Here is an 18,215-nt window from a genome sequence, read left to right on the forward strand (position 1 = left end):
GGTTGATGGGGTTTTCTGAATATAATTTCAGATACAAAAAAATGGTATCTCAAGCTGTATCACAGCATCAAGTTACAAACAAATTTACATCAGATGCCTGTATTAGATGCCCTTGCAGGCTATAGCTAATGGAAGTTTTAAGCAGACACAATGGGCAATATTAATTTATCATTTTGTTTTCCTCTTTTTTAATGTTAATTATTTTGGTTAGAAGTGAATGAGATTCACATTGTTCTACTACGATGTAATGTGTTTAAAGACAGACTTATGTTATCACTTTTTAAAATCTTGCCTATTCTAGAATAAAATACTGCCACCATCCAAAAGATTACAGTAGCAAAAAAGGGAAAACACTTAATCACAGTTAGGAGGTACTGTATGTAATCAGGGTAATAATTTGTGGTCCATGGTGGATCTTGCACTGTGACCGTACAAGACCATCATGCTAAGACACCAAGAAATGTGACAGTAAGAAATACAAGTGGATCTTAAGAGCTCACAGAAATGTAGGCTTCTCCCACAAACCTTTTGTGAGTCTTAAGCAGAAGCCCGTAAAGGTTACAACAGAACCTGATTTCAAGCTATTTTTGAGTGGCTTTTCATCTCCTATGCAGTCTTCAGAGTAGGAATCTTTCCCGTGTTGCTCTGTTTAGTTGAGAGGGACCACAACTTCAGAACTCAGGGTAGAACTGCACCAACACTGACTGAATCAACTACAGGCCTTTTCTTCAGTGTGAGAAAACAAGATAACAAACAAAACCCAAAGCAAACCTCCACACTGAACTCGATAGTGTGGTGTACTTGTGCTCCATAGCTGTTAGTGTGATGACCTAATTTTGAAAATGCTGGACGTTATTTCTCCACAGCAAATACTTACAACTCAAACATCAGAACCTTTTCGTCCTACAGGCTGACTAAAAAGTGTTGCCAAACATGAACTCTTTCGAAAACCATAGCCATGCCTCTTTTTTTTTTTTTTTTTGGGGGGAGAGGAGAAAGTTACCTCTCTATGGCCATGTTTCAACCTTTTCCTCTTTTGGAATATTTTCTGAAGACAGTGACTAACTTGACACGGGAGGATTTCACCCAGCTCCTGCAGTGGTACCACAGGCAACAGAACGCTGGAAAGCTGTAGACCCTGCCTAACGAAACCGGTCTAGTCTCCCGGTCAAAGCAGCCGAAGATTTTCCTGCGGTTGTGCAATTAGCAACCAGTCAAGACCTCGCTGCTCCTGCCAGGTATGCGCCAATTTCTGCTGGAGCTTTAAAGCCAAGCGCTCACGCGCGGCCAGCGGGCTGCTCGAGTGCTACTTCCTGAAAAGCCGCTGACCGGCGGGCGGCCCCGCGCACAAAGGCCGCGGGGACGGAGGGAAACCTGGGCAGCCGCCTTCCCGGCGGACGGCTGGGCACCCTCGGCCGAACTTCACTCGCTCTCCGCTCCCGCTACCCCCACCCAGGAGAAAGCCCCTCGCTCCGGCCCGCCCGCCTCCCGGCACCCCTGCGTTACCGTTATTCCACGTTTCCAAACCTGACAGGAAGGAGGGCGGTTAAACCCCCGAGGGAGAGCGCTCCCTCCGCCCCGCTCCCGCGGCGGAGAACGGCTCCTCCTGACAGGAGCTGCCCTGCCGCAAGGCCTCCGCCCCGCTCCGCGCTCGGGGGCGCCTCCCGCCGGCCCCTCCGCCACCGCCCGCGGGGCGGCCTGGCGCTGGCGACGCTACCTTTCGGTCCCCCTGCGGCGGGAGAGGAGCCGCTGCTTCTTAAGGGCAAGGTGTCTCCTGCGCGCGGAGATGAAGAGGGTGTCCCCCGGGCGTCCTCCCAAGGATCTGCGGGGCTCGGCACGGCGGCGAGGCCCACGGCGGCGCGGTGCACGGCTTGGCACGGTATGGTACGGTACGGTACGGTACGGTACACCACGGTACGGTGCAGCGCGACAGCCCCGCGGCACTCCGGCGGCCCCGGTCCCGTTGTCATGGGGACAGGTCCCGCCCCTCGAAGCGTGCGGATTGGCCGGCCCTGACCCCCACCCGTGCGTCGCGGAAGGCTCTGATTGGGCGGTCCCGGACGCCGAGGCGAGATTGCGCGAACGGCGGGGCCGCCTCACGGGCGCTTGTGCCGGGAAGGTACGTGGCGGTCGCCGCGGGGGCGGGCCTGGTCGCGCGCCTCTGGCGTCACGGCGGAGGTGGGGACGCACCTGGGCCGCTTCGGGGGCGCTCCGGGCAGTCCGGGGAGTCTCCACCGTGCACCCTGTGGGTTACCCGAGCTCTGCTTCAGCCCAGCGCCGCCGCCCGGCCCGGGCCGCTGTGTAGCGCACGCCGCGGTTAGCGGTGGGTGGTCGTGACGGGAGCCCCGGGCTGTGGTGTCTGCGGGACACGGGCCCGCGCTGGGGCACAGTGCCGGCTGCTGAACACCGCCCAGCTCACCCCTGTGCTGCTGTGAGCGGGAACTGATCCCGCCGCGCTGCTCCTGCCTGCGCTGCGGCAGGACAAGGCGTTTCTGTTGGCGTCTGCTGGGGGACAGCGACAGCGGGGAAAGTTGTGCTGGCAGCCCCTGGAGCTGCTCCTGGCAGCTCCTTTCTCGCTGGCGTCCGCAGTGGGGACGCTGACACTTCCCTTGTTGCCCCTTGTGAACATTTACTCCTTTCACTAAAAGGCATTTTGTGCGAACCTTCTCTTAGCTGCAGTAAATCGTTAGTTACGTGTCCAATCGTGAACCGATGTACATAAACTGATACATACACACTTATAAAGCTACTGGAGAGTGCCCGGAAAAGGGCTACGAAGTTGGTGAAGTATATGAGGAGCAGCTAAAGTCACTTGGTTTGTTCGGTCTGAGGGAGACTGAGGGGAGACCTCATTGCGGCTACAGCTTCCTCACAAAAGGAGGAGGGGCAGGCGCTGATCTCTTCGGTGACCAATGACAGAACCTGAGGGAATGGCAGAAAGATGTGCCAGGGGAGGTTTAGGTTGGACATTAGGAAAAGGTTCTTCCCCCAGAGGGTGGTGGAGCCCTGGAACAGGCTCCCCAGGGAGGTGTCACAGTCCCAAGCCTGACAGTGTTCAAGGAGAGACTGGACAATGCCCTCAGACACATGGTGTGAACTGGGGGGTTGTCCTATGCAGGGACAGGAGTTGGACTCAGTGATCCTTGTGAGTCCCTTCCAAATCAGGACATTCTGTGATATATTAATAGTGTGACCAGCACGACTAGGCAAGGGATTGTCCCACTGTACTCAGCACTGGTGAGGCCTTACCTTGAATACTGTGTTCAGTTTTGGGCCCCTCGCTACAGTAAAGACATGGAGGTGCTGGAGAGGGTGCAGAGGAGGGTGACGAGGCTGGTGAAGGTTCTGGAACACAAGTCTTACAAGTAGCAGCTGAGGGAGCTGGGGCTGTTCAGCCTGGAGAAAAGGAGGCTGAGGGGAGACCTTATCACTGTCTACAACTACCTGAAAGGAGGTTGTACCATGGAGGGTGTTGGTCTCTTCTCCCAAGTAACAAGTGATAGGACAAGAGGAAACAGCCTCAAGTTGTGTGAGGGAAGGTTCAGATTGGATATTAGGAAAAAATTCGTGATAGAAAGGGTTGTCAGGCACTGGAACAGACTGCCCAGGGAAGTGGTGGAATCACCATCCCTGGAGGTGTTTAAAAGGCATTTAAACAAGGTTCTTAGGTACATGGTGTAGTGCTGTAGTTAGGTTATAGTTGGACTCTGTGATCCTGAGGGTCTCTTCCAACCGAAATGATTCTATGATTCTATAACATTACAGTGATATGAACCGAAAGCATGTCACAGATTACACAAGCATGAGTCGCTGCAGCAGGCAGGGGATGGTGCTCTGCCCATGCGGCAGCAACCCAGCAACCTCACCTGTGCGGTGTCTGTATTTGAACAGGTGTTTGCAAGGCTGCAGCAGAGGTCCATTTGCTGCTATTTAAAATAGGTGTGCTTTTTTTTTCTTTTTTTTTTTTTTTTTTTTCCCCCTGCCTCTACTTGGAACAGTGCAGAAGGGTTACATGGAGGAGAGATGGAAATTTTTTAAACAAGTATTGGTGTCAAGAGGAAAAAAGCTGTGTGGAGCTCTTCAACAGCTGGTCTATAATATATATAATGATGAAGCTGTTCATGGCCAGTTTATGCCAATAGCCTATAAATCAACAGGGCACCCAGGCAGTAGCCCAGTTGCTGTACTGATACTTGTCAATACATGAGAAGCCCTGCATGTCTGAATGCAAGAAAATCCATCTAGGTGTATACTATGAGATTAAAATGCACTCACTGTAATACAGTGGCAAGGTTTGTTCTGCTATGTTTTCCTGCTTTATTTCTAAATCAGTTTCTAAATTTCTATCTGAATTTTTAAAGCATTTTTTTTCTTCTGTTAAAAGTTACAAGATGGTGATATGGCTATTGAGGTTGAGTCTCCTTTTTTTGGCTCCTCCTGTTTTTTTTTAATTTTCTTAAATCCTTTGGGTTTGTGTGTTGGTTTTTGAGTATGCTTAGCTCAGATATCTCCTCTAGGTTTCACCTGACAGCTTCTAAAGCTGTTCGATTGCTGTTTTAGATGGTTTAAAAGACACTTTCTGGATTTTCAAACATTATTCTGGTTTCAACATGCAGGAAACTGCAAGGTTTGAAAACTGCTAAGTATCTCAGTGTTGTAACAGAAGCAGTTACCTTAATCTGAAATTGAGAAACACTCTTCTTAATTCTGGAAATAGTGTGGCAAAGTAGAAGAAAGGATTGTGTTTGGCTGCCGTTTTTATTGCATTGTTCCAGTACGTCAGTAAATATGGGTAGGATTTCAAGAGGGCTGCTGTACACCACAGTACCCTTAATACTTTTTGCTGTTATTTTTATTTTGTGGAAGGTTATTGATAGTACTCCCATCAGCAAAATGAAGAGTTACATATTCAAATGCCTCCCAAGCATCAGTCCTAAACTCTGGCTCCTAAATCTCCTTCTTCTGCCTCTGCTCTGGGAAGCACAGCAGCAGATGCTGCTTTTGCCATTGACAGCAGCCAAGTGTTATTTTCTCAGGGTGAAAGTGGGTAGAAAAGGTAACTTATTAGCATTAGTTTGTGTTTTAACCACAGAGTAAGCTGGCAATTTCAAGGCTGGTGCTAAAGTTCTTTCCCTGTAACCCTCACCCCCTACCCCTCTGCAAGTTCTGTCCATCTGAAAAAGCAGTAGAGACAAGAAACCATACGATAACTTCTTTCATTTGAATTAGGAAAGGACACCTACAAATGAGAACAGAGTTTATCCTCCATGCCTCTATGGCCATGGCAATGCTGGTATTGAAAAACTCGTGCTTAATGAGCGCAACGTGTGGTTTCCTGTGACAAGGACCTGCTGGCCGCAGAGCTGTGGCTGCTGAAGTCATTTGCTGTGTTTCCCAACAGCAATGAGTTCACAGACCCAAAATGGAAATAAAGTAGTTGTGGTAAAGTTAAGGGTGTCATGGTTAAGTGCCCGATTTATCAGATGTGAGGTGGCTGTTGACTTCATATGAAAGTGGCAGGCAAGAATGCAATTAATTTGCTGGTGAAGCTCTGCTGTGGCTTATGTCTCCTTGAGGAGGCACTGGTTTCAGAGGAGTTGTAGGCGTTTCTGCTTAGCTCATTGTATGCCTGTACATTTTCTTTCTCTGGCAGACCTCTGCCTGGACTCTTTCCCTAATTTCAACAAGGACAGCTCGTGTCCTACTACCTTTTTGTTGTTGTATTAATATACAAACAATTGGAAACTTTTTATCCAAATGTAGTTATCGGTTCCACTAGCTTATTGTTCTGGTCATATGCTCGCTTTCAGGAGACTGTTCAGTACCAGACTTACGTATTTTGTGGGCATTGTCTCCTGTTGTAACAGTGTTAGGTTTTCTTTAAACAAAATGACTTCCTTACATTTCAGCCCTGGTATGAGTATCCTGACTGAAAACAGTGTAGAGGAATTATGCTGTAATTTTACCAATTGCTTTTATTGCATAGTCTGTCTTTTACATAGGAAAGAATATTTGCCTCAAAGTTTGCCACATCTTCTGTTATTAACTTACACATAGATGGTCTTACTCTAGTAGCTGATAGATGGGGCTGATCTATTATTCCTTGTACAACTGAGATGAATTTACTGTGGCAAGATACATCTCTCTGTTGTAGAACTGTTTGGCTAGTACAAGCTTTTCTAGGAAATTAAATTTAGAACAAAAGACTGCATAGAACTAATCCAACTATTGCAATTCAGAGCTGAAAACTGCAGTCACTTTTGAGAACCCCTTCCAGGCTGGGAGGAAGGAATATTTCTAACTTGTTTTGTGAGCCAAAAGTATGAATTGATTAATAAGTTGCTGCGAATTAAACCACAAAATGCTCTCGCAGCAGGGCAGCTATTCTGTGTCAAACTTGAGATACCTCAACCCTTGGTAGAAAAATCAAGTGGCAAGAATTTCTAGTTTTAAAGACAGCAAACCAACAGCTGAAAGATATATATATATATTTTTTTTCTTCTTGCAGGTCCCATGCTGTTGTAAAGCCTGCTGCTTGGAGTGGAGATTTCTATCATTGCTTTGACTGTTTCAGGATTGTTTTCACCCTCTGTTAATCACAAGCTGATATGTACTGTAGTCTAGTTAGTTGTGCTGCTTATTTTTCTCCCTACAAATACTATGTGGCTACTTCATTTTGGCGCTGGAATGTGGTTTAACTGAAGGGTGGAGAACCCCTGGGGCTGTGCCAGTGCCTCCTCCCATGATCTGAGGCACATCTGGCAGCGGGACAGCCCTGGGATGGGATGGGACGGGTGCCTGTTTGTGACCGGGAGTGCCGCAGCTGGGTCCCTTGGTGGATCTGCTTCTGGTCGTGTCATCTTATTAATTGCAACGAAAAACTAGATGGATTGTTCTGCTTAGTTATTAGTGACTTCTCGTTGCTGTTTTGGTCTTACTTATCTATTCAGTGACATATAACAAGAACCTATTTATTGCAGCTCTTGAGGAGAATTCCATTACACTAGTTAATTTGGAGAGGCAGGCAAAAAAAATCACTGTGTTCTAACATTGACCAAAACCCAAATTTTAAAATAAAGATAAGTTACCAGTATAACTCCAACAGTTTATATTACTGTAGCAGAAAGTCCAAGTCTCTTTTCTGTTAGCTACTGAACAGCTCAGACACAGATAAGAGCTCTTTGTCTATGAAAGTTCATAAGTCTAAAACTATCCTATATTATCTCTCATCTTCTGCCTCTTCTTTTTTTGGGTATGTACCCACCTGTCTTTCAGCTGCAACTTTCAGAATGATGTATTCATTTTCAAACTGATTTTCCAATTTTAAGATTATAAAATAATATTTTTTCTCTTTCTGGATATTGTAAATGAAAGGAAAAATAAAATACACTGTGCATTTAGAAATGGTTGAAAAGGATGAGGAGAAATAAATATTTTCATAATATAAACTTCTATTTACTGAATTTTAATAAGGTGGCTACTCTAGAACAAAAATAATAAATATTAGTCTGATCAAAGAGAGTTCTGTTTCAGTTGGACATGTTTTATACAGGTAAACATGCTTAATCAGATTCAGCTAAATTCAGCAGCTCTTAAACAGAAATATATCACCCAAATAACTTTATTTGGAAACAGGAATATTTAGGCCTTGGTGCAGTAAAATATTTAAGGATATGTTTAGGTCTATGCCCACTTCCTTTTGACTATTTGTTTACATTTCTATAAGAGTTTATAAATAATATTTTTCTAAATGAGCAAACCAGTGACTCGGGACTTCAGGTTGGAGACTGGGCAAGGGAGCCTTCCTTGAAAATTTCAGTTCTACACTGATTAAAAAAGGAAACAAACAGACAGTTTTCTGTAGAGATTACATATACATTTACCAAAACCTGGTAACCATGCAGGATGCTTTAGAAACAAAGAAAGAGATATGGTCAGAGAAACAAGTGTGATCTTGCCACCAAAATACCTTTAACTGGAACTGAGGCAACAACTGTAATGTATTCAGAAGGAAACAGTAAATTGAGAAAGAAAGTCTAGTTTAAAACAAAACAAAACAGCTTTCACTGTTTTGAGGGTGTAGAAAAATACGAATACTGGTACAGGACATGAGGATAATTTCATACTTGAAGCAACGAGGAAAAGTCACAAAGAGAAAACAGAAGAGAAATAGTATCTTGCTTAAGAGGGAGGTAAAACATCTAAGTTGGTACGAACTATTTTGGCGCTCTCAACTGAACAGAGGGTGGCTTGGAAATGAGATAATGATGAATAGCAGGAAAAAGAAGTAGTAAAAGGTAGGGTACGGTGGTTGCAGCAAGAAGTGTATCGCTTAACAGCACTTTTTTGGCTTCTCATTTCCACTAATGGAAATATTTTAAAAAGCAGGAAAAAAGGCTGTTGTAAGGCCCATACAGTGTATGTATTTCACAGTAATCTCATGTGGAACAAGAAATACCATAAACGGGTCATTAAAGAAAAATGTAGCACTTTATTCCTGATGCAGTTTTTATTTGATTTCTCGTGTGAATCAGTATTTCATTACATATTTTTTCAAGTCATCGGCAGTTTATATAATGCCACTGTCATAAAGCAGATGAGCAGCATCTGAACATTAGGCAAGGTTGAGTACCAAATATTTCCAGGATTGTGGTAGTAATTTTTTTTAAATTCCTGTCTTTTAAAATTCTATCTGCTTCTGCCTTGTCAGAAGCATGTGGTGATCACTCAGTTATTGCAGGGGAAAAAAGGAGGAGTCAACATGGGGGTTTTATTCTTGTGGTGTTTAGGGGCTTTTTGGTTATTTATTATTTTTATAAACCTTGGACTAATGAGGGGAAGACAGCAGAGATGTTTCCCAGGAATTTGTGCTTCAGTTTTATCACAAATGACCACAAAAGGGGTACAAATTTGTGTGAGAGAGTTTGCTGATGACAGGGAATTACTTAGAGTAATAAAATTGAAAGCTGACCTTTAGATCTGCAGAGTATCTCATACTGGGTAGCTGGGTGATAAAGCAGCAAATGATATGTTAATAATGTAAACTGATTTGCCTTGAAGAAAAAGCTGGGTTTTTTACATCCAAAATTGTAAGCTCTGGACTAGCTCTTTAATTGCTCAGCTTGCAAATGTGTAATAAGAAAGTTCTGTGAAAACATCAGTGCAGTGCTCAGTGGTGGCCAGAACTGCAAGTATTAGGAATGATGAAAATGCTGGGAAAATGACAGCATAAAATGCAAAGGGTTTGTATTACTGCATAAATCCATAGTGCACCTGTATTGTAAATGTGACATGCAGATCTGCTTCTGTAATGTAATGAGTAGCATGCTGGAGGTAAATAGAAATGTCTCATAAAACAAGAAAAAGCAATCAAGACAGGTGGCAGGTTCCAAGGTACGTGCTGAATGTTGCTAGCTGTCTTTTGTTGGTATTGCATGCTGCAGCTCTCAGCTGTCTTCTGCTCTGTGAAGTTATCCCACCTGTTGTGCCACATTGCAAATCAGTGTTTAAGCTTTTAAACTGCTTTGTGGAGGAAGATGTGGCAGGATCTGACGTATCTTTGAGAGATTAAAGTTCAGAGCACACTTTCCACTTTGCAGTGCATGTTGTGCAAAGTACAGCTCTCCTCTCTGGGCACAGTGTTCGGAAAGTGCTATTACCTGGTGTTGTCGTGGATCACACGAACCAAAGGTCTTCATTTTCCTTTGGAGTTTTAAACTTAGTTCTTGGGGAGAATTTATCTTTAATTGCAGACAACATAATAATCAGTGCCATTAGCAGAACTGGGTGTTAAAAACAGAAAATGCATAGCCAAAGAATGAATGATTACTTGTTTGAGCAAGAAGATCTGTAAGGATGGGGGAAGTATGTGTGAGTGTGAGGGGGTGCAGCTGTGTAAGCGAGTGTGAGTACATGTGAGCAAGGGTGCGAGGTGGAGCAGCACTCGGTGTCTGTGAGCAACAGGCATGTGGAAGGCGTGTGAGTGAATGCAAAGAGGCATCAGTGCGTGTACATACTGGTGAGTGTGAGCGAGCACGCAGGTCAGTGTGTGTATTGAGTGTTTTTCAGGAAATCAGAAGGTGAAGGATTTAAACCAGAATTTAAAGGCCATTCATTTTTGTGCCCCACAGAGATGTTTGTGGAGCGGTGGCCCTCACTCCCCGCTCTCTTGAAGTCTATTCGTTTTTCCCTGATACTCCTCCATGGGGAATGTGCTGAAGACCAAATCTTCTCAGCCAGAGGGTGCTGGAGCCCTGGAACAGGCTCCCCATGGAGGTGTCACAGCCCCAAGCCTGACAGTGTTCAAGAAGAGACTGGACAACACCCTCAGACACATGGTGTGAACTGTGGGGTTGTCCTGTGCAGGGACAGGAGTTGGACTCCATGATCCTTGTAGGTCCCTTCCAACTGAGGACATTCTATGATTCCAATGAAAGGACAGCAAGAGCATTTCTGGTCTGGAAGCCATTTCCCCAACCTTTTTAGACTCTCCAGAGCATGAAGCACCCTTTTGTCTGCTGTTTCATCTCGTTATGCTGAAATGAAATATGCATGTTTGTGGACATCTGTAGAATAGTGCTGACAATATTTACAGTTTTGGAAGCTGGAAATAAAACACAAATGTATTTGTGTGCTCATTGAAACAATGAGTTATAGACTGGATTTGTGTTTGTTTCCTCACCCTGGAAAAAAGGAACAGTATTTAGCAAAAAGTATTGTTGGTGTCCTTGTCGGACCCCAACATTATCTTGTTCCTGAAAAACTTGCTGAGGAAATTTGAATGTTACAAGAACAGAAGGATATGGTTGCAAGTTCTGCTCCATCTTTTATTGTTTTGGACCCTGGCCATCAGGAAACATTTTGCCTACTTCAAATATGAAACACTTTCTGCTCAGTAGCATTATGAGAAAGACGTCTAAATAATCTGTGGCAAGGGGCAACTTTATTACAAAAAGGGAAATAATCTCAACTTTTCCTTTCTTTGATGAAATTTTAAAAAGAGATTTCTACAAAAGACGTGCCAGGAGGAATTTCCATGTTTTGTATTGACCTACATAAACCCTAGTTAAACATGCAAGTAGCTTAGAAGTTGTTTCACTCTGCTTCTGCCTCCTTTTGTACTATGGCAACCACTGATCTTTACTCTTTGTCAATTCCTATATGTTTAATACTGCATGGCAAATATTTTTTCTCACCTTCAAAAGTATTCATAAAAAATCAGGCTTGGTGAGAATATTTAAAAGAGTGTTGCTTGTAATTTGTTTGCCTCTGCCAACTTGTGTGTCTAGAAAATGGAAATACAGACTTCTCTAATACCTACTGTGGAGGAATGGAAATAAATAATAATGCAAGCTCTTTCAAAAGAAATCACATCTCCTGGAGTAGGAAAACTCACAGATCAGTATAACAATTTGTTGTATAGCTTGAGCTTTATTTCAAAAGATGGACTTTATGTAGACATTTGCTTTGGTGTCTCTACTGGTAATTTTACTGAATGTATCTAATTTGGATGAAAAGTTACGTGGTTGACCTGAATGACTCATGTCACAGGGGAAAGGCAGGGAAAGAACAGTTTGAAGCGAAGGGTAGAGAAAAACTTGTGTAGAAAGGAAGTCAGGATTGCTATATACACCTGCAACTAACACTTTTAAAAATACATTTTTGCAGGAGCAGGGATTTAATAGTGATATAAATATAAAAGTAATACCTTTGAAATAATTTTGGAAGACCAATATCAAATCAATTGTGCAACTAAATGGCCATCACACTATAATTACTTACGCACTGTTTTTTCCTACAGGCAGTTTTCATATGAAATATTTTATGGTAGTGTTCATACTTATTCTGTGAAAAAGGTAAATATTAAGCCAAAGTTTTCAGAGATTGTGAAGCAAAGTGATTGCATGTTGTGGAACAACTACCACACTGGAAATAAAAACCAGAAGTTTTGTTTCCAAATCTGTTGATACAGCTTAGAAGTAGAAAAACCTGCCCTGCGAACCAACACCTAAGAGCCTCTTAGAACTGGTAAACTATGTGCTGCCTACTTTTCTGGTGTTGCCATTGGAATTAAGGTAGCTAATGCTGCCTTTTGTTGTGGCACTTGCTGCAATTGCTGCAGGTGTTTACAGCTGGCAAAGGTAGTGGAGAGAGAAATGTCTGAGAGAGAGAGTGACCTATAACATAGATCAGGACAACAATGATTCTTCTTCTGGAGCTTATTGGCCGATGTTGTCACTTCTGGCCTCACTCCCATGTTCTATACCCTCCACCAATACAAATGTAATGCACACAGTAGAATCTCTCATCAGTCTATCTGAAAGCAGCTGCAGTTAGTTGTTCCTTGTTTCACAAAACCACAGTGAGATAACGGCCACTTTGCAGGCTGGTGAACCGAAGCCAAGACAAACTGGTTTGCCTGAACAAACTGCAGCTGTTGTAAAAGTGTTATCAAAGTCTGTGAGCCCCAGGCTGCAGAATACACAATTTCATCTAAGAAATGGTGCAGGTTCCATTGCCTCATTACCAGGGGACTAGCAGGCCTGTCTTGCAACAAATCCTTTTCACCCATCCTTCTCCGGCAGGTCTGAGCCTCTGCCCAAAACTTCTTTTCCAAAGGGACATGTGGAGCCCCTTCAAATCCTTGTGAAGACTCATCCTTCCCAACCTACCCAACAGGCCACACAGGTTTAACAGAACTGCAGTAACTCCAGAGATGGAAACAAATATTGCTTCCTATATGATTTTTAAATTAATATTGTTTTTTCAGGTTTTAAAGAACATTACCAACTGAAGTGACAGCACATTTTTTTTAGATACTTAAACACAGTCTTAAGGCTTTATCATCTGGTCCTAAGGCAAAACTCCCTTCACAGTAATGAATGCAGACATAAGATCTCTCCCAGGACTCAAGTTTTGGGCAATAATTTATGTCTTGCATCAAAATATTCTGACTTTTGTACTGCTAAGGCTTAGGATTAGACTGCAGTTATGTTATTTAATCATTTAAGGATTTTTCAAACCCAGTAAAAATATCAGTATCAGACTTATCCTTATTTACAACAGCAGCCCAAAGCATTCATTCCCAGTGCTTAATAATCAAAGAGAGACACACAGTTTAAACATGTGTTTAAAAAACCAAAACCAACAACAAAACCACTTTCAATAGAGGCTCTACCTCTGTCATCATATCTGTCTGCCTTTTGCCATTAGGTGTGCACTGTATTTATCCTTGGAGTCCTTTATTTGCAAAGGTGCTAATAATGCTATATTAGTACTCTCTGATTTCCACCTGTGCACTTAATTGAGACCATAATACAACACCTGTTCTTTACTGATGAACTAATAGTTTCTAGTGAGTTGCAGGATCTTCAGTGTTGTAAAGGTCTGTTTTGACCCTAAATAATGTGAGCGAGGTCACTAAAATGCTAGGTGGTGAAATAACTTAGTGTGCTTATTTGAGCTTGCTTAACCTATACGCTTATTTAAGAAAAGGAAAAAATAAACAGAAATACAGCACTGGAAAAATGTTATTGGTGATTATACTCCAAAAGGTTAGCGAATTTTTAGAACTGTGACATCTGAAGGGATATTTAAAAATTGTGAATATTTTTAAAGTAATTTAGGGTTAAACTAGACTTTCTGGAAACAATGTAATAGTTATGGATGAGCCTGTAGGAAGCTGGCTCTTCAGACGAGTTCTGGTCCGAACCACATGCCACCATGTGGCCTCATTTTCAGAGACTAAATATACTCCGGCGTTTGCTGCAAATCCCTTTTATTGAGGGGTCAGATGGAATCTTAATAAATTACATTATGATACATACTGTCATGGAAATAGATATTTTCAGCTTTTTGCTCTGGTTTATTTCTTCATTCTTTCTTTGTCCGAATGCCACATAATAATAGATTTTGAGACTGCATAGAAGAGATTCTAAACTGCTGGGGAATGTTTTAGTTATCCATGAGATTGACCCTGTCAATTTTGGTGCAAATACGAAATGAGTAAAGCGTAATTTCCACTAAAATCAGATTAAAGGAGGATTCTTTAAATGCTTTCAGTGTAAGCCCGCTACAGCTGTCAGGCTATCTGTCCTTTTCCTTAGAAAGCTACAGCGTGACAGCAAATCTCATGAAACTGTGATGAGAGAAAAAAATAAGCACATAGAAGTGGTATAATTGAGAACAGAATTTTTAATGTGTAGGATTTGTGAGAGCAATAATGGCAATAAATCTTCCGTATCTTCCCTCTTCAGTGAAAGCTGTATGCATATTGAAACAAAATCCAGGGAATTCTCTGAAAGCTTGGGAATGTTTCTTATATGATCAGGGTTGAAAAAAGTCCACTTCTGTCTGTCTTTAGAACAAGTTATTAAAGTCTCCTGCAACCAAAGAGGAAGATCAGAGATGACCAGTACTGAGTATTTTCTGCTGCTTTAGGGAAGTGTAGTGGCCAGGACTACATTTATAATACTTCATTGCATGGTAGGGCCATTTTATAAGACTAACGTGTTCATCTTTAATTCAGGTTTTAAATCTTATAAAGACTACTTGGGTTTAGAAAAATTTTGGCTTTTCTGACTCAAACATTGTGGATTTTCAGCAGTTATATTAGATAGGAAATACGCATTTTACTTCCTAATCTAATGACTAGCTTAGAGTTGGACTTATGTTTAATAATGTGAGGCTGAGGACAGGATGGCCTTGCTAAGAAAGTATGAACAAATAGCTGGAGGACATAGCTTTTCATTAGTTTAGTATTTTAATACATGGTCTCTCACAGGTTGAGGATTCAGCCAGGTACCTTTGGGGGGTGCCAAAACATTGCAGGTGGATTCATCTATTAGTTTTAGTGGGATAAAGCAAAGATAATTTTATTATTTTAAGGTTATGCTTTCAGTGAACCCAGAGCAAAACTTCCATTGATTTAAATAGAAAACCAAGATCATGCGTAATGCTACTCTGATGTGATTCCTGACTTGGGTGATACATTTCTGCTCTTCCAAAAGACTACAAAGTACTGTAATGGAAGTAATGTTTGCAGGTGACATATAGGCAATTTAATAATTTTTTTCTGAAATCTTTGGAATTTAGTTAAAACGAGGTAGCTAAAGATTTTTCCATTAGGAAGTTTCAAAGAGTCACTAAACCGCTCTATACTTTCACCACACACACGCATAAACTTAAATACCTGCTGCACTGTGGCAAATTAGGTATGGTGTCATAGGCAGGATTAGCCAATGACACTATATTGAAGTGCCATTCCTTTATCTGTACCCTCTTCCTTATCTTTCAGCTACTCTTCAATATCTTTCTTGAGCAAAGGGCCATTGCTATTTAAAACGTCATACTACATTTTTATTTGCAAAATAAGTAATTTTTCTTAACTTTAATACTGGGTTTGCAAATGCTTCAATGCTGCTCGAGCACTGCTCTTAATTAGGATATTTCTCCATGGCCTGGTGTGTCACTGCCTCATTGCAGAAGGATGACTGTGGATCACGAGAAGTTTTGCTGACAGGTGATTTCTGTGACACCTGGAAGATGAGAAGTGACGTTCCTTACCTGTTCTGCACACCCACACTTGGGTGCATGAGCCTGATCCTGACGAAGTGCCTGATACATTGGGTAGAATTATTCTGATGGTGAGTAGTATCCACAAAGACAGGGTTGGTAACGAGGCCAGACCCGTGTGGTATGCTGATCAGCTTGAAGTTTCCCAGTGAGCGCTGCACACATGAACACACACTATTCCTTTCCTCCAACGCGCACAAGCTCCGTGTCAAGTTGCTTAAGTGAGTTGTGACATGTTAATGCTGTTGGCTTCTTTCTGCTGAGGGCCAAGTGCTGTAATCCTATCTGAAAAGTTTTCCATAAAACTTGGAGATCATTTTAATTAAAACAGTATCTGGTTTTGTCCCTCAAGCATGGGTGTCTTTCTACTCGTGAATGTAAACAGCAAAGGCAAGCAATAAATCCCTTTGAATAATGTGCCAGTACTCTACTCTTACATAACTGTCATTCCTAAGTAGAAGATGCTTATTTACCAATTAAAGCATGTTGGCAAGGATTTCAGGCATTTTGAATTCATTCTGCTGCTTCCAGAATGTTCATTAGATAAAATCTGTTGAATTTTTATCAGTGACCCTTAACCTGAAAACAAGTTTTACAAATGTCCTCCAGGAAACACATTGTGTGCTTAACTTCCCCTATGAAAACTACAAAAAACTGTATACCAAAATACAAAGATTAAAGGCCAGAGCCATGACAGAATTAGACTTGGACAGACATATGAAAAGTACCTCACTGAATGTACTTGATAGGATAATTTATTCTTAACAATGTACACTATGTGACTACAAATAAATGCATGACATAAGGAATTGTTCATTTTTTTAAAATAGTAGAACATTTCCATTGACTTGCAATGCTTAAAGAAGAACTGTGAAGTTGTGTTACTGATTAACGTAGGGTTACTACAAGAAGCTTCATGCAATTAGCTCATACCAGAAAGAAAATATCAGATTTTGTGGTGAGGGCTCAGATCTTGCATGGAACTGTAGGAATTTGGGCAGCTGGAAAAGACCCTGTAGGCTGTTTCTCAGCAGCCTGCCAAAGAGATCGCTGTGCATGTCTCTTACTCTAGGATTCCTACTGGTAGTGCTGGTTTTATTTTGTTTTCATTTGTTGATGCAGGATAATTCAAGTGAGTAGTCAATATGAAGTTTTATCACCCTCTGCCTTTGGATGTCTGATTAAGCATGACTTGCTGTGATTGGGATTTTAAATACCAGAAGCCTTCCCAATTACATCAATTACCTTTACCCAAGGAATGATTGCTATTTCCAGGTACGCATCCTGTTGCCCGCAGTTTCTCCCTGAGGTTTTTCTGGCATCATTTTTACATTAATAGCCCTTACCAAAGCATATTATAGACTAACAACTATCCCACGGTACCTCCTGAGTATATTGCCGTACTGGCACAGTTTCTGTGTGCGTTTTCTAACTCTTCTACTTCCACTGCATTTTAAGAATGTTCAGATGCTTAAATAAAATGAAGGCCTTCAAATGATAGAAATTGTGCATATCTACATAGAACATGTCCTATCAAAAAAATATTTCTTATCTGATTATATAAACTGTGTATTAAAGGAAGTTGTATGAAAAATTATATCAAGTGAAAAATTATCACAAAATATTTACAGTAAAGCAAGTAGTGAAATGTGTTAAATTGCTTTGTTATTTAGTTCCCTGGTCCAGTAGTACTTCTGGACGTAATTTATTTTTTAAAATGGGATAAATATGAAAAATCTTTTATGAATTTCAAACATGTGCCCTGTCATGCCATTTTAAAGAGAATGTTGCCTAAATTGTGTGGGACATACCTAAATTTCTGTGCCAAGATTTGCAATAGTATTTTGGCTCCTAGTGCCTCAATTTCCATTTACTGAAACAGGACCTGGGTCCTAAGAAATCAAGTCAAGATTTTACTTGCACTTGAAACTATTGTAAATATTTTTTGATTGCAGAGCAGAATTTTCTCATTACACCTTAGCCTTAAATATGTAATTTGTATATGTAGTCAGCTGAAATTACTGTATAGATTATGAGAGCCATGTGCAGACCTTAGACATGCTGCAAACACATGCAAGCTGTTGCATAACACTGGAACAATAAAAGCATAACCATGGCCTATTTTCCTCTTTCATTCACTACTAACGCTGATATCCCCGTTCTCCCAGAAACAAATCCACAATGAAATATTCATAGCAACATACTGTTGAATAAACATCTGCAGATGTCAGCAATAGCCATTTAAGCTTGAATAAACACTGAGAACAAGTGTGTATTAATAATAAAGTTCAAAATTACCAAGAAAAGGCATTATGAGACTACTCTTGAAAATTTTACTGAATTTTCAGAAGGTGTATTTTTGAGGAAGTAATACAATATTTTGCTTTCTTTAGGAGTAAAAAAGAACCTGTCTCCCTCTGCTGGTTTTCAGAGAGAAAAATACAGTTTAGAGTCTAAACAAACATAGCTGAAATGTTGATACAAATTACCAGATGTTCCAGAATTAGGGCTTAAGACTTGTTGCCTGTAAATACATAGTAGTCGCTTTGAGGACACTAGAACTGCCTGTCTTGCTTAGCTGAGGACTGGTAGATTTTTGCAGTAGTTACTCTGTTTAAACTAATAGTTTCTCAATATTTAAT

The 18,215-nt window shown here is 41.6% G+C and overlaps 2 protein-coding genes across 5 annotated transcripts in view; one reads left to right on the plus strand and one right to left on the minus strand.

Annotated features, from left to right (window-relative positions):
• The window catches only part of NUCB2 (nucleobindin 2), a 28,744-nt gene extending 26,745 nt beyond the window's left edge, over nt 1-1,999 (minus strand). The window contains exon 1 of one of the 3 annotated variants that reach the window (XM_065066143.1): nt 1,718-1,999. The gene's annotated coding sequence lies outside the window, so the exon portion shown is untranslated. Of the gene's footprint in view, nt 1-1,506; nt 1,682-1,717 lie in introns of those variants that run through there. The other 2 variants (XM_065066144.1, XM_065066145.1) reach the window with 2 other exon arrangements.
• Nucleotides 2,000-2,056: 57 nt separating this feature from the next.
• PIK3C2A (phosphatidylinositol-4-phosphate 3-kinase catalytic subunit type 2 alpha) overlaps nt 2,057-18,215 on the plus strand; it is a 72,546-nt gene continuing 56,387 nt past the window's right edge. The window contains exon 1 of one of the 2 annotated variants that reach the window (XM_065066098.1): nt 2,057-2,119. The gene's annotated coding sequence lies outside the window, so the exon portion shown is untranslated. The remainder of the gene's footprint in view (nt 2,120-18,215) is intronic. The other variant, XM_065066095.1, reaches the window with a different exon arrangement.

The sequence above is a fragment of the Columba livia genome, chromosome 5 (assembly GCF_036013475.1).
Source record: "Columba livia isolate bColLiv1 breed racing homer chromosome 5, bColLiv1.pat.W.v2, whole genome shotgun sequence".
In the NCBI taxonomy this organism is placed as follows: domain Eukaryota; kingdom Metazoa; phylum Chordata; class Aves; order Columbiformes; family Columbidae; genus Columba; species Columba livia.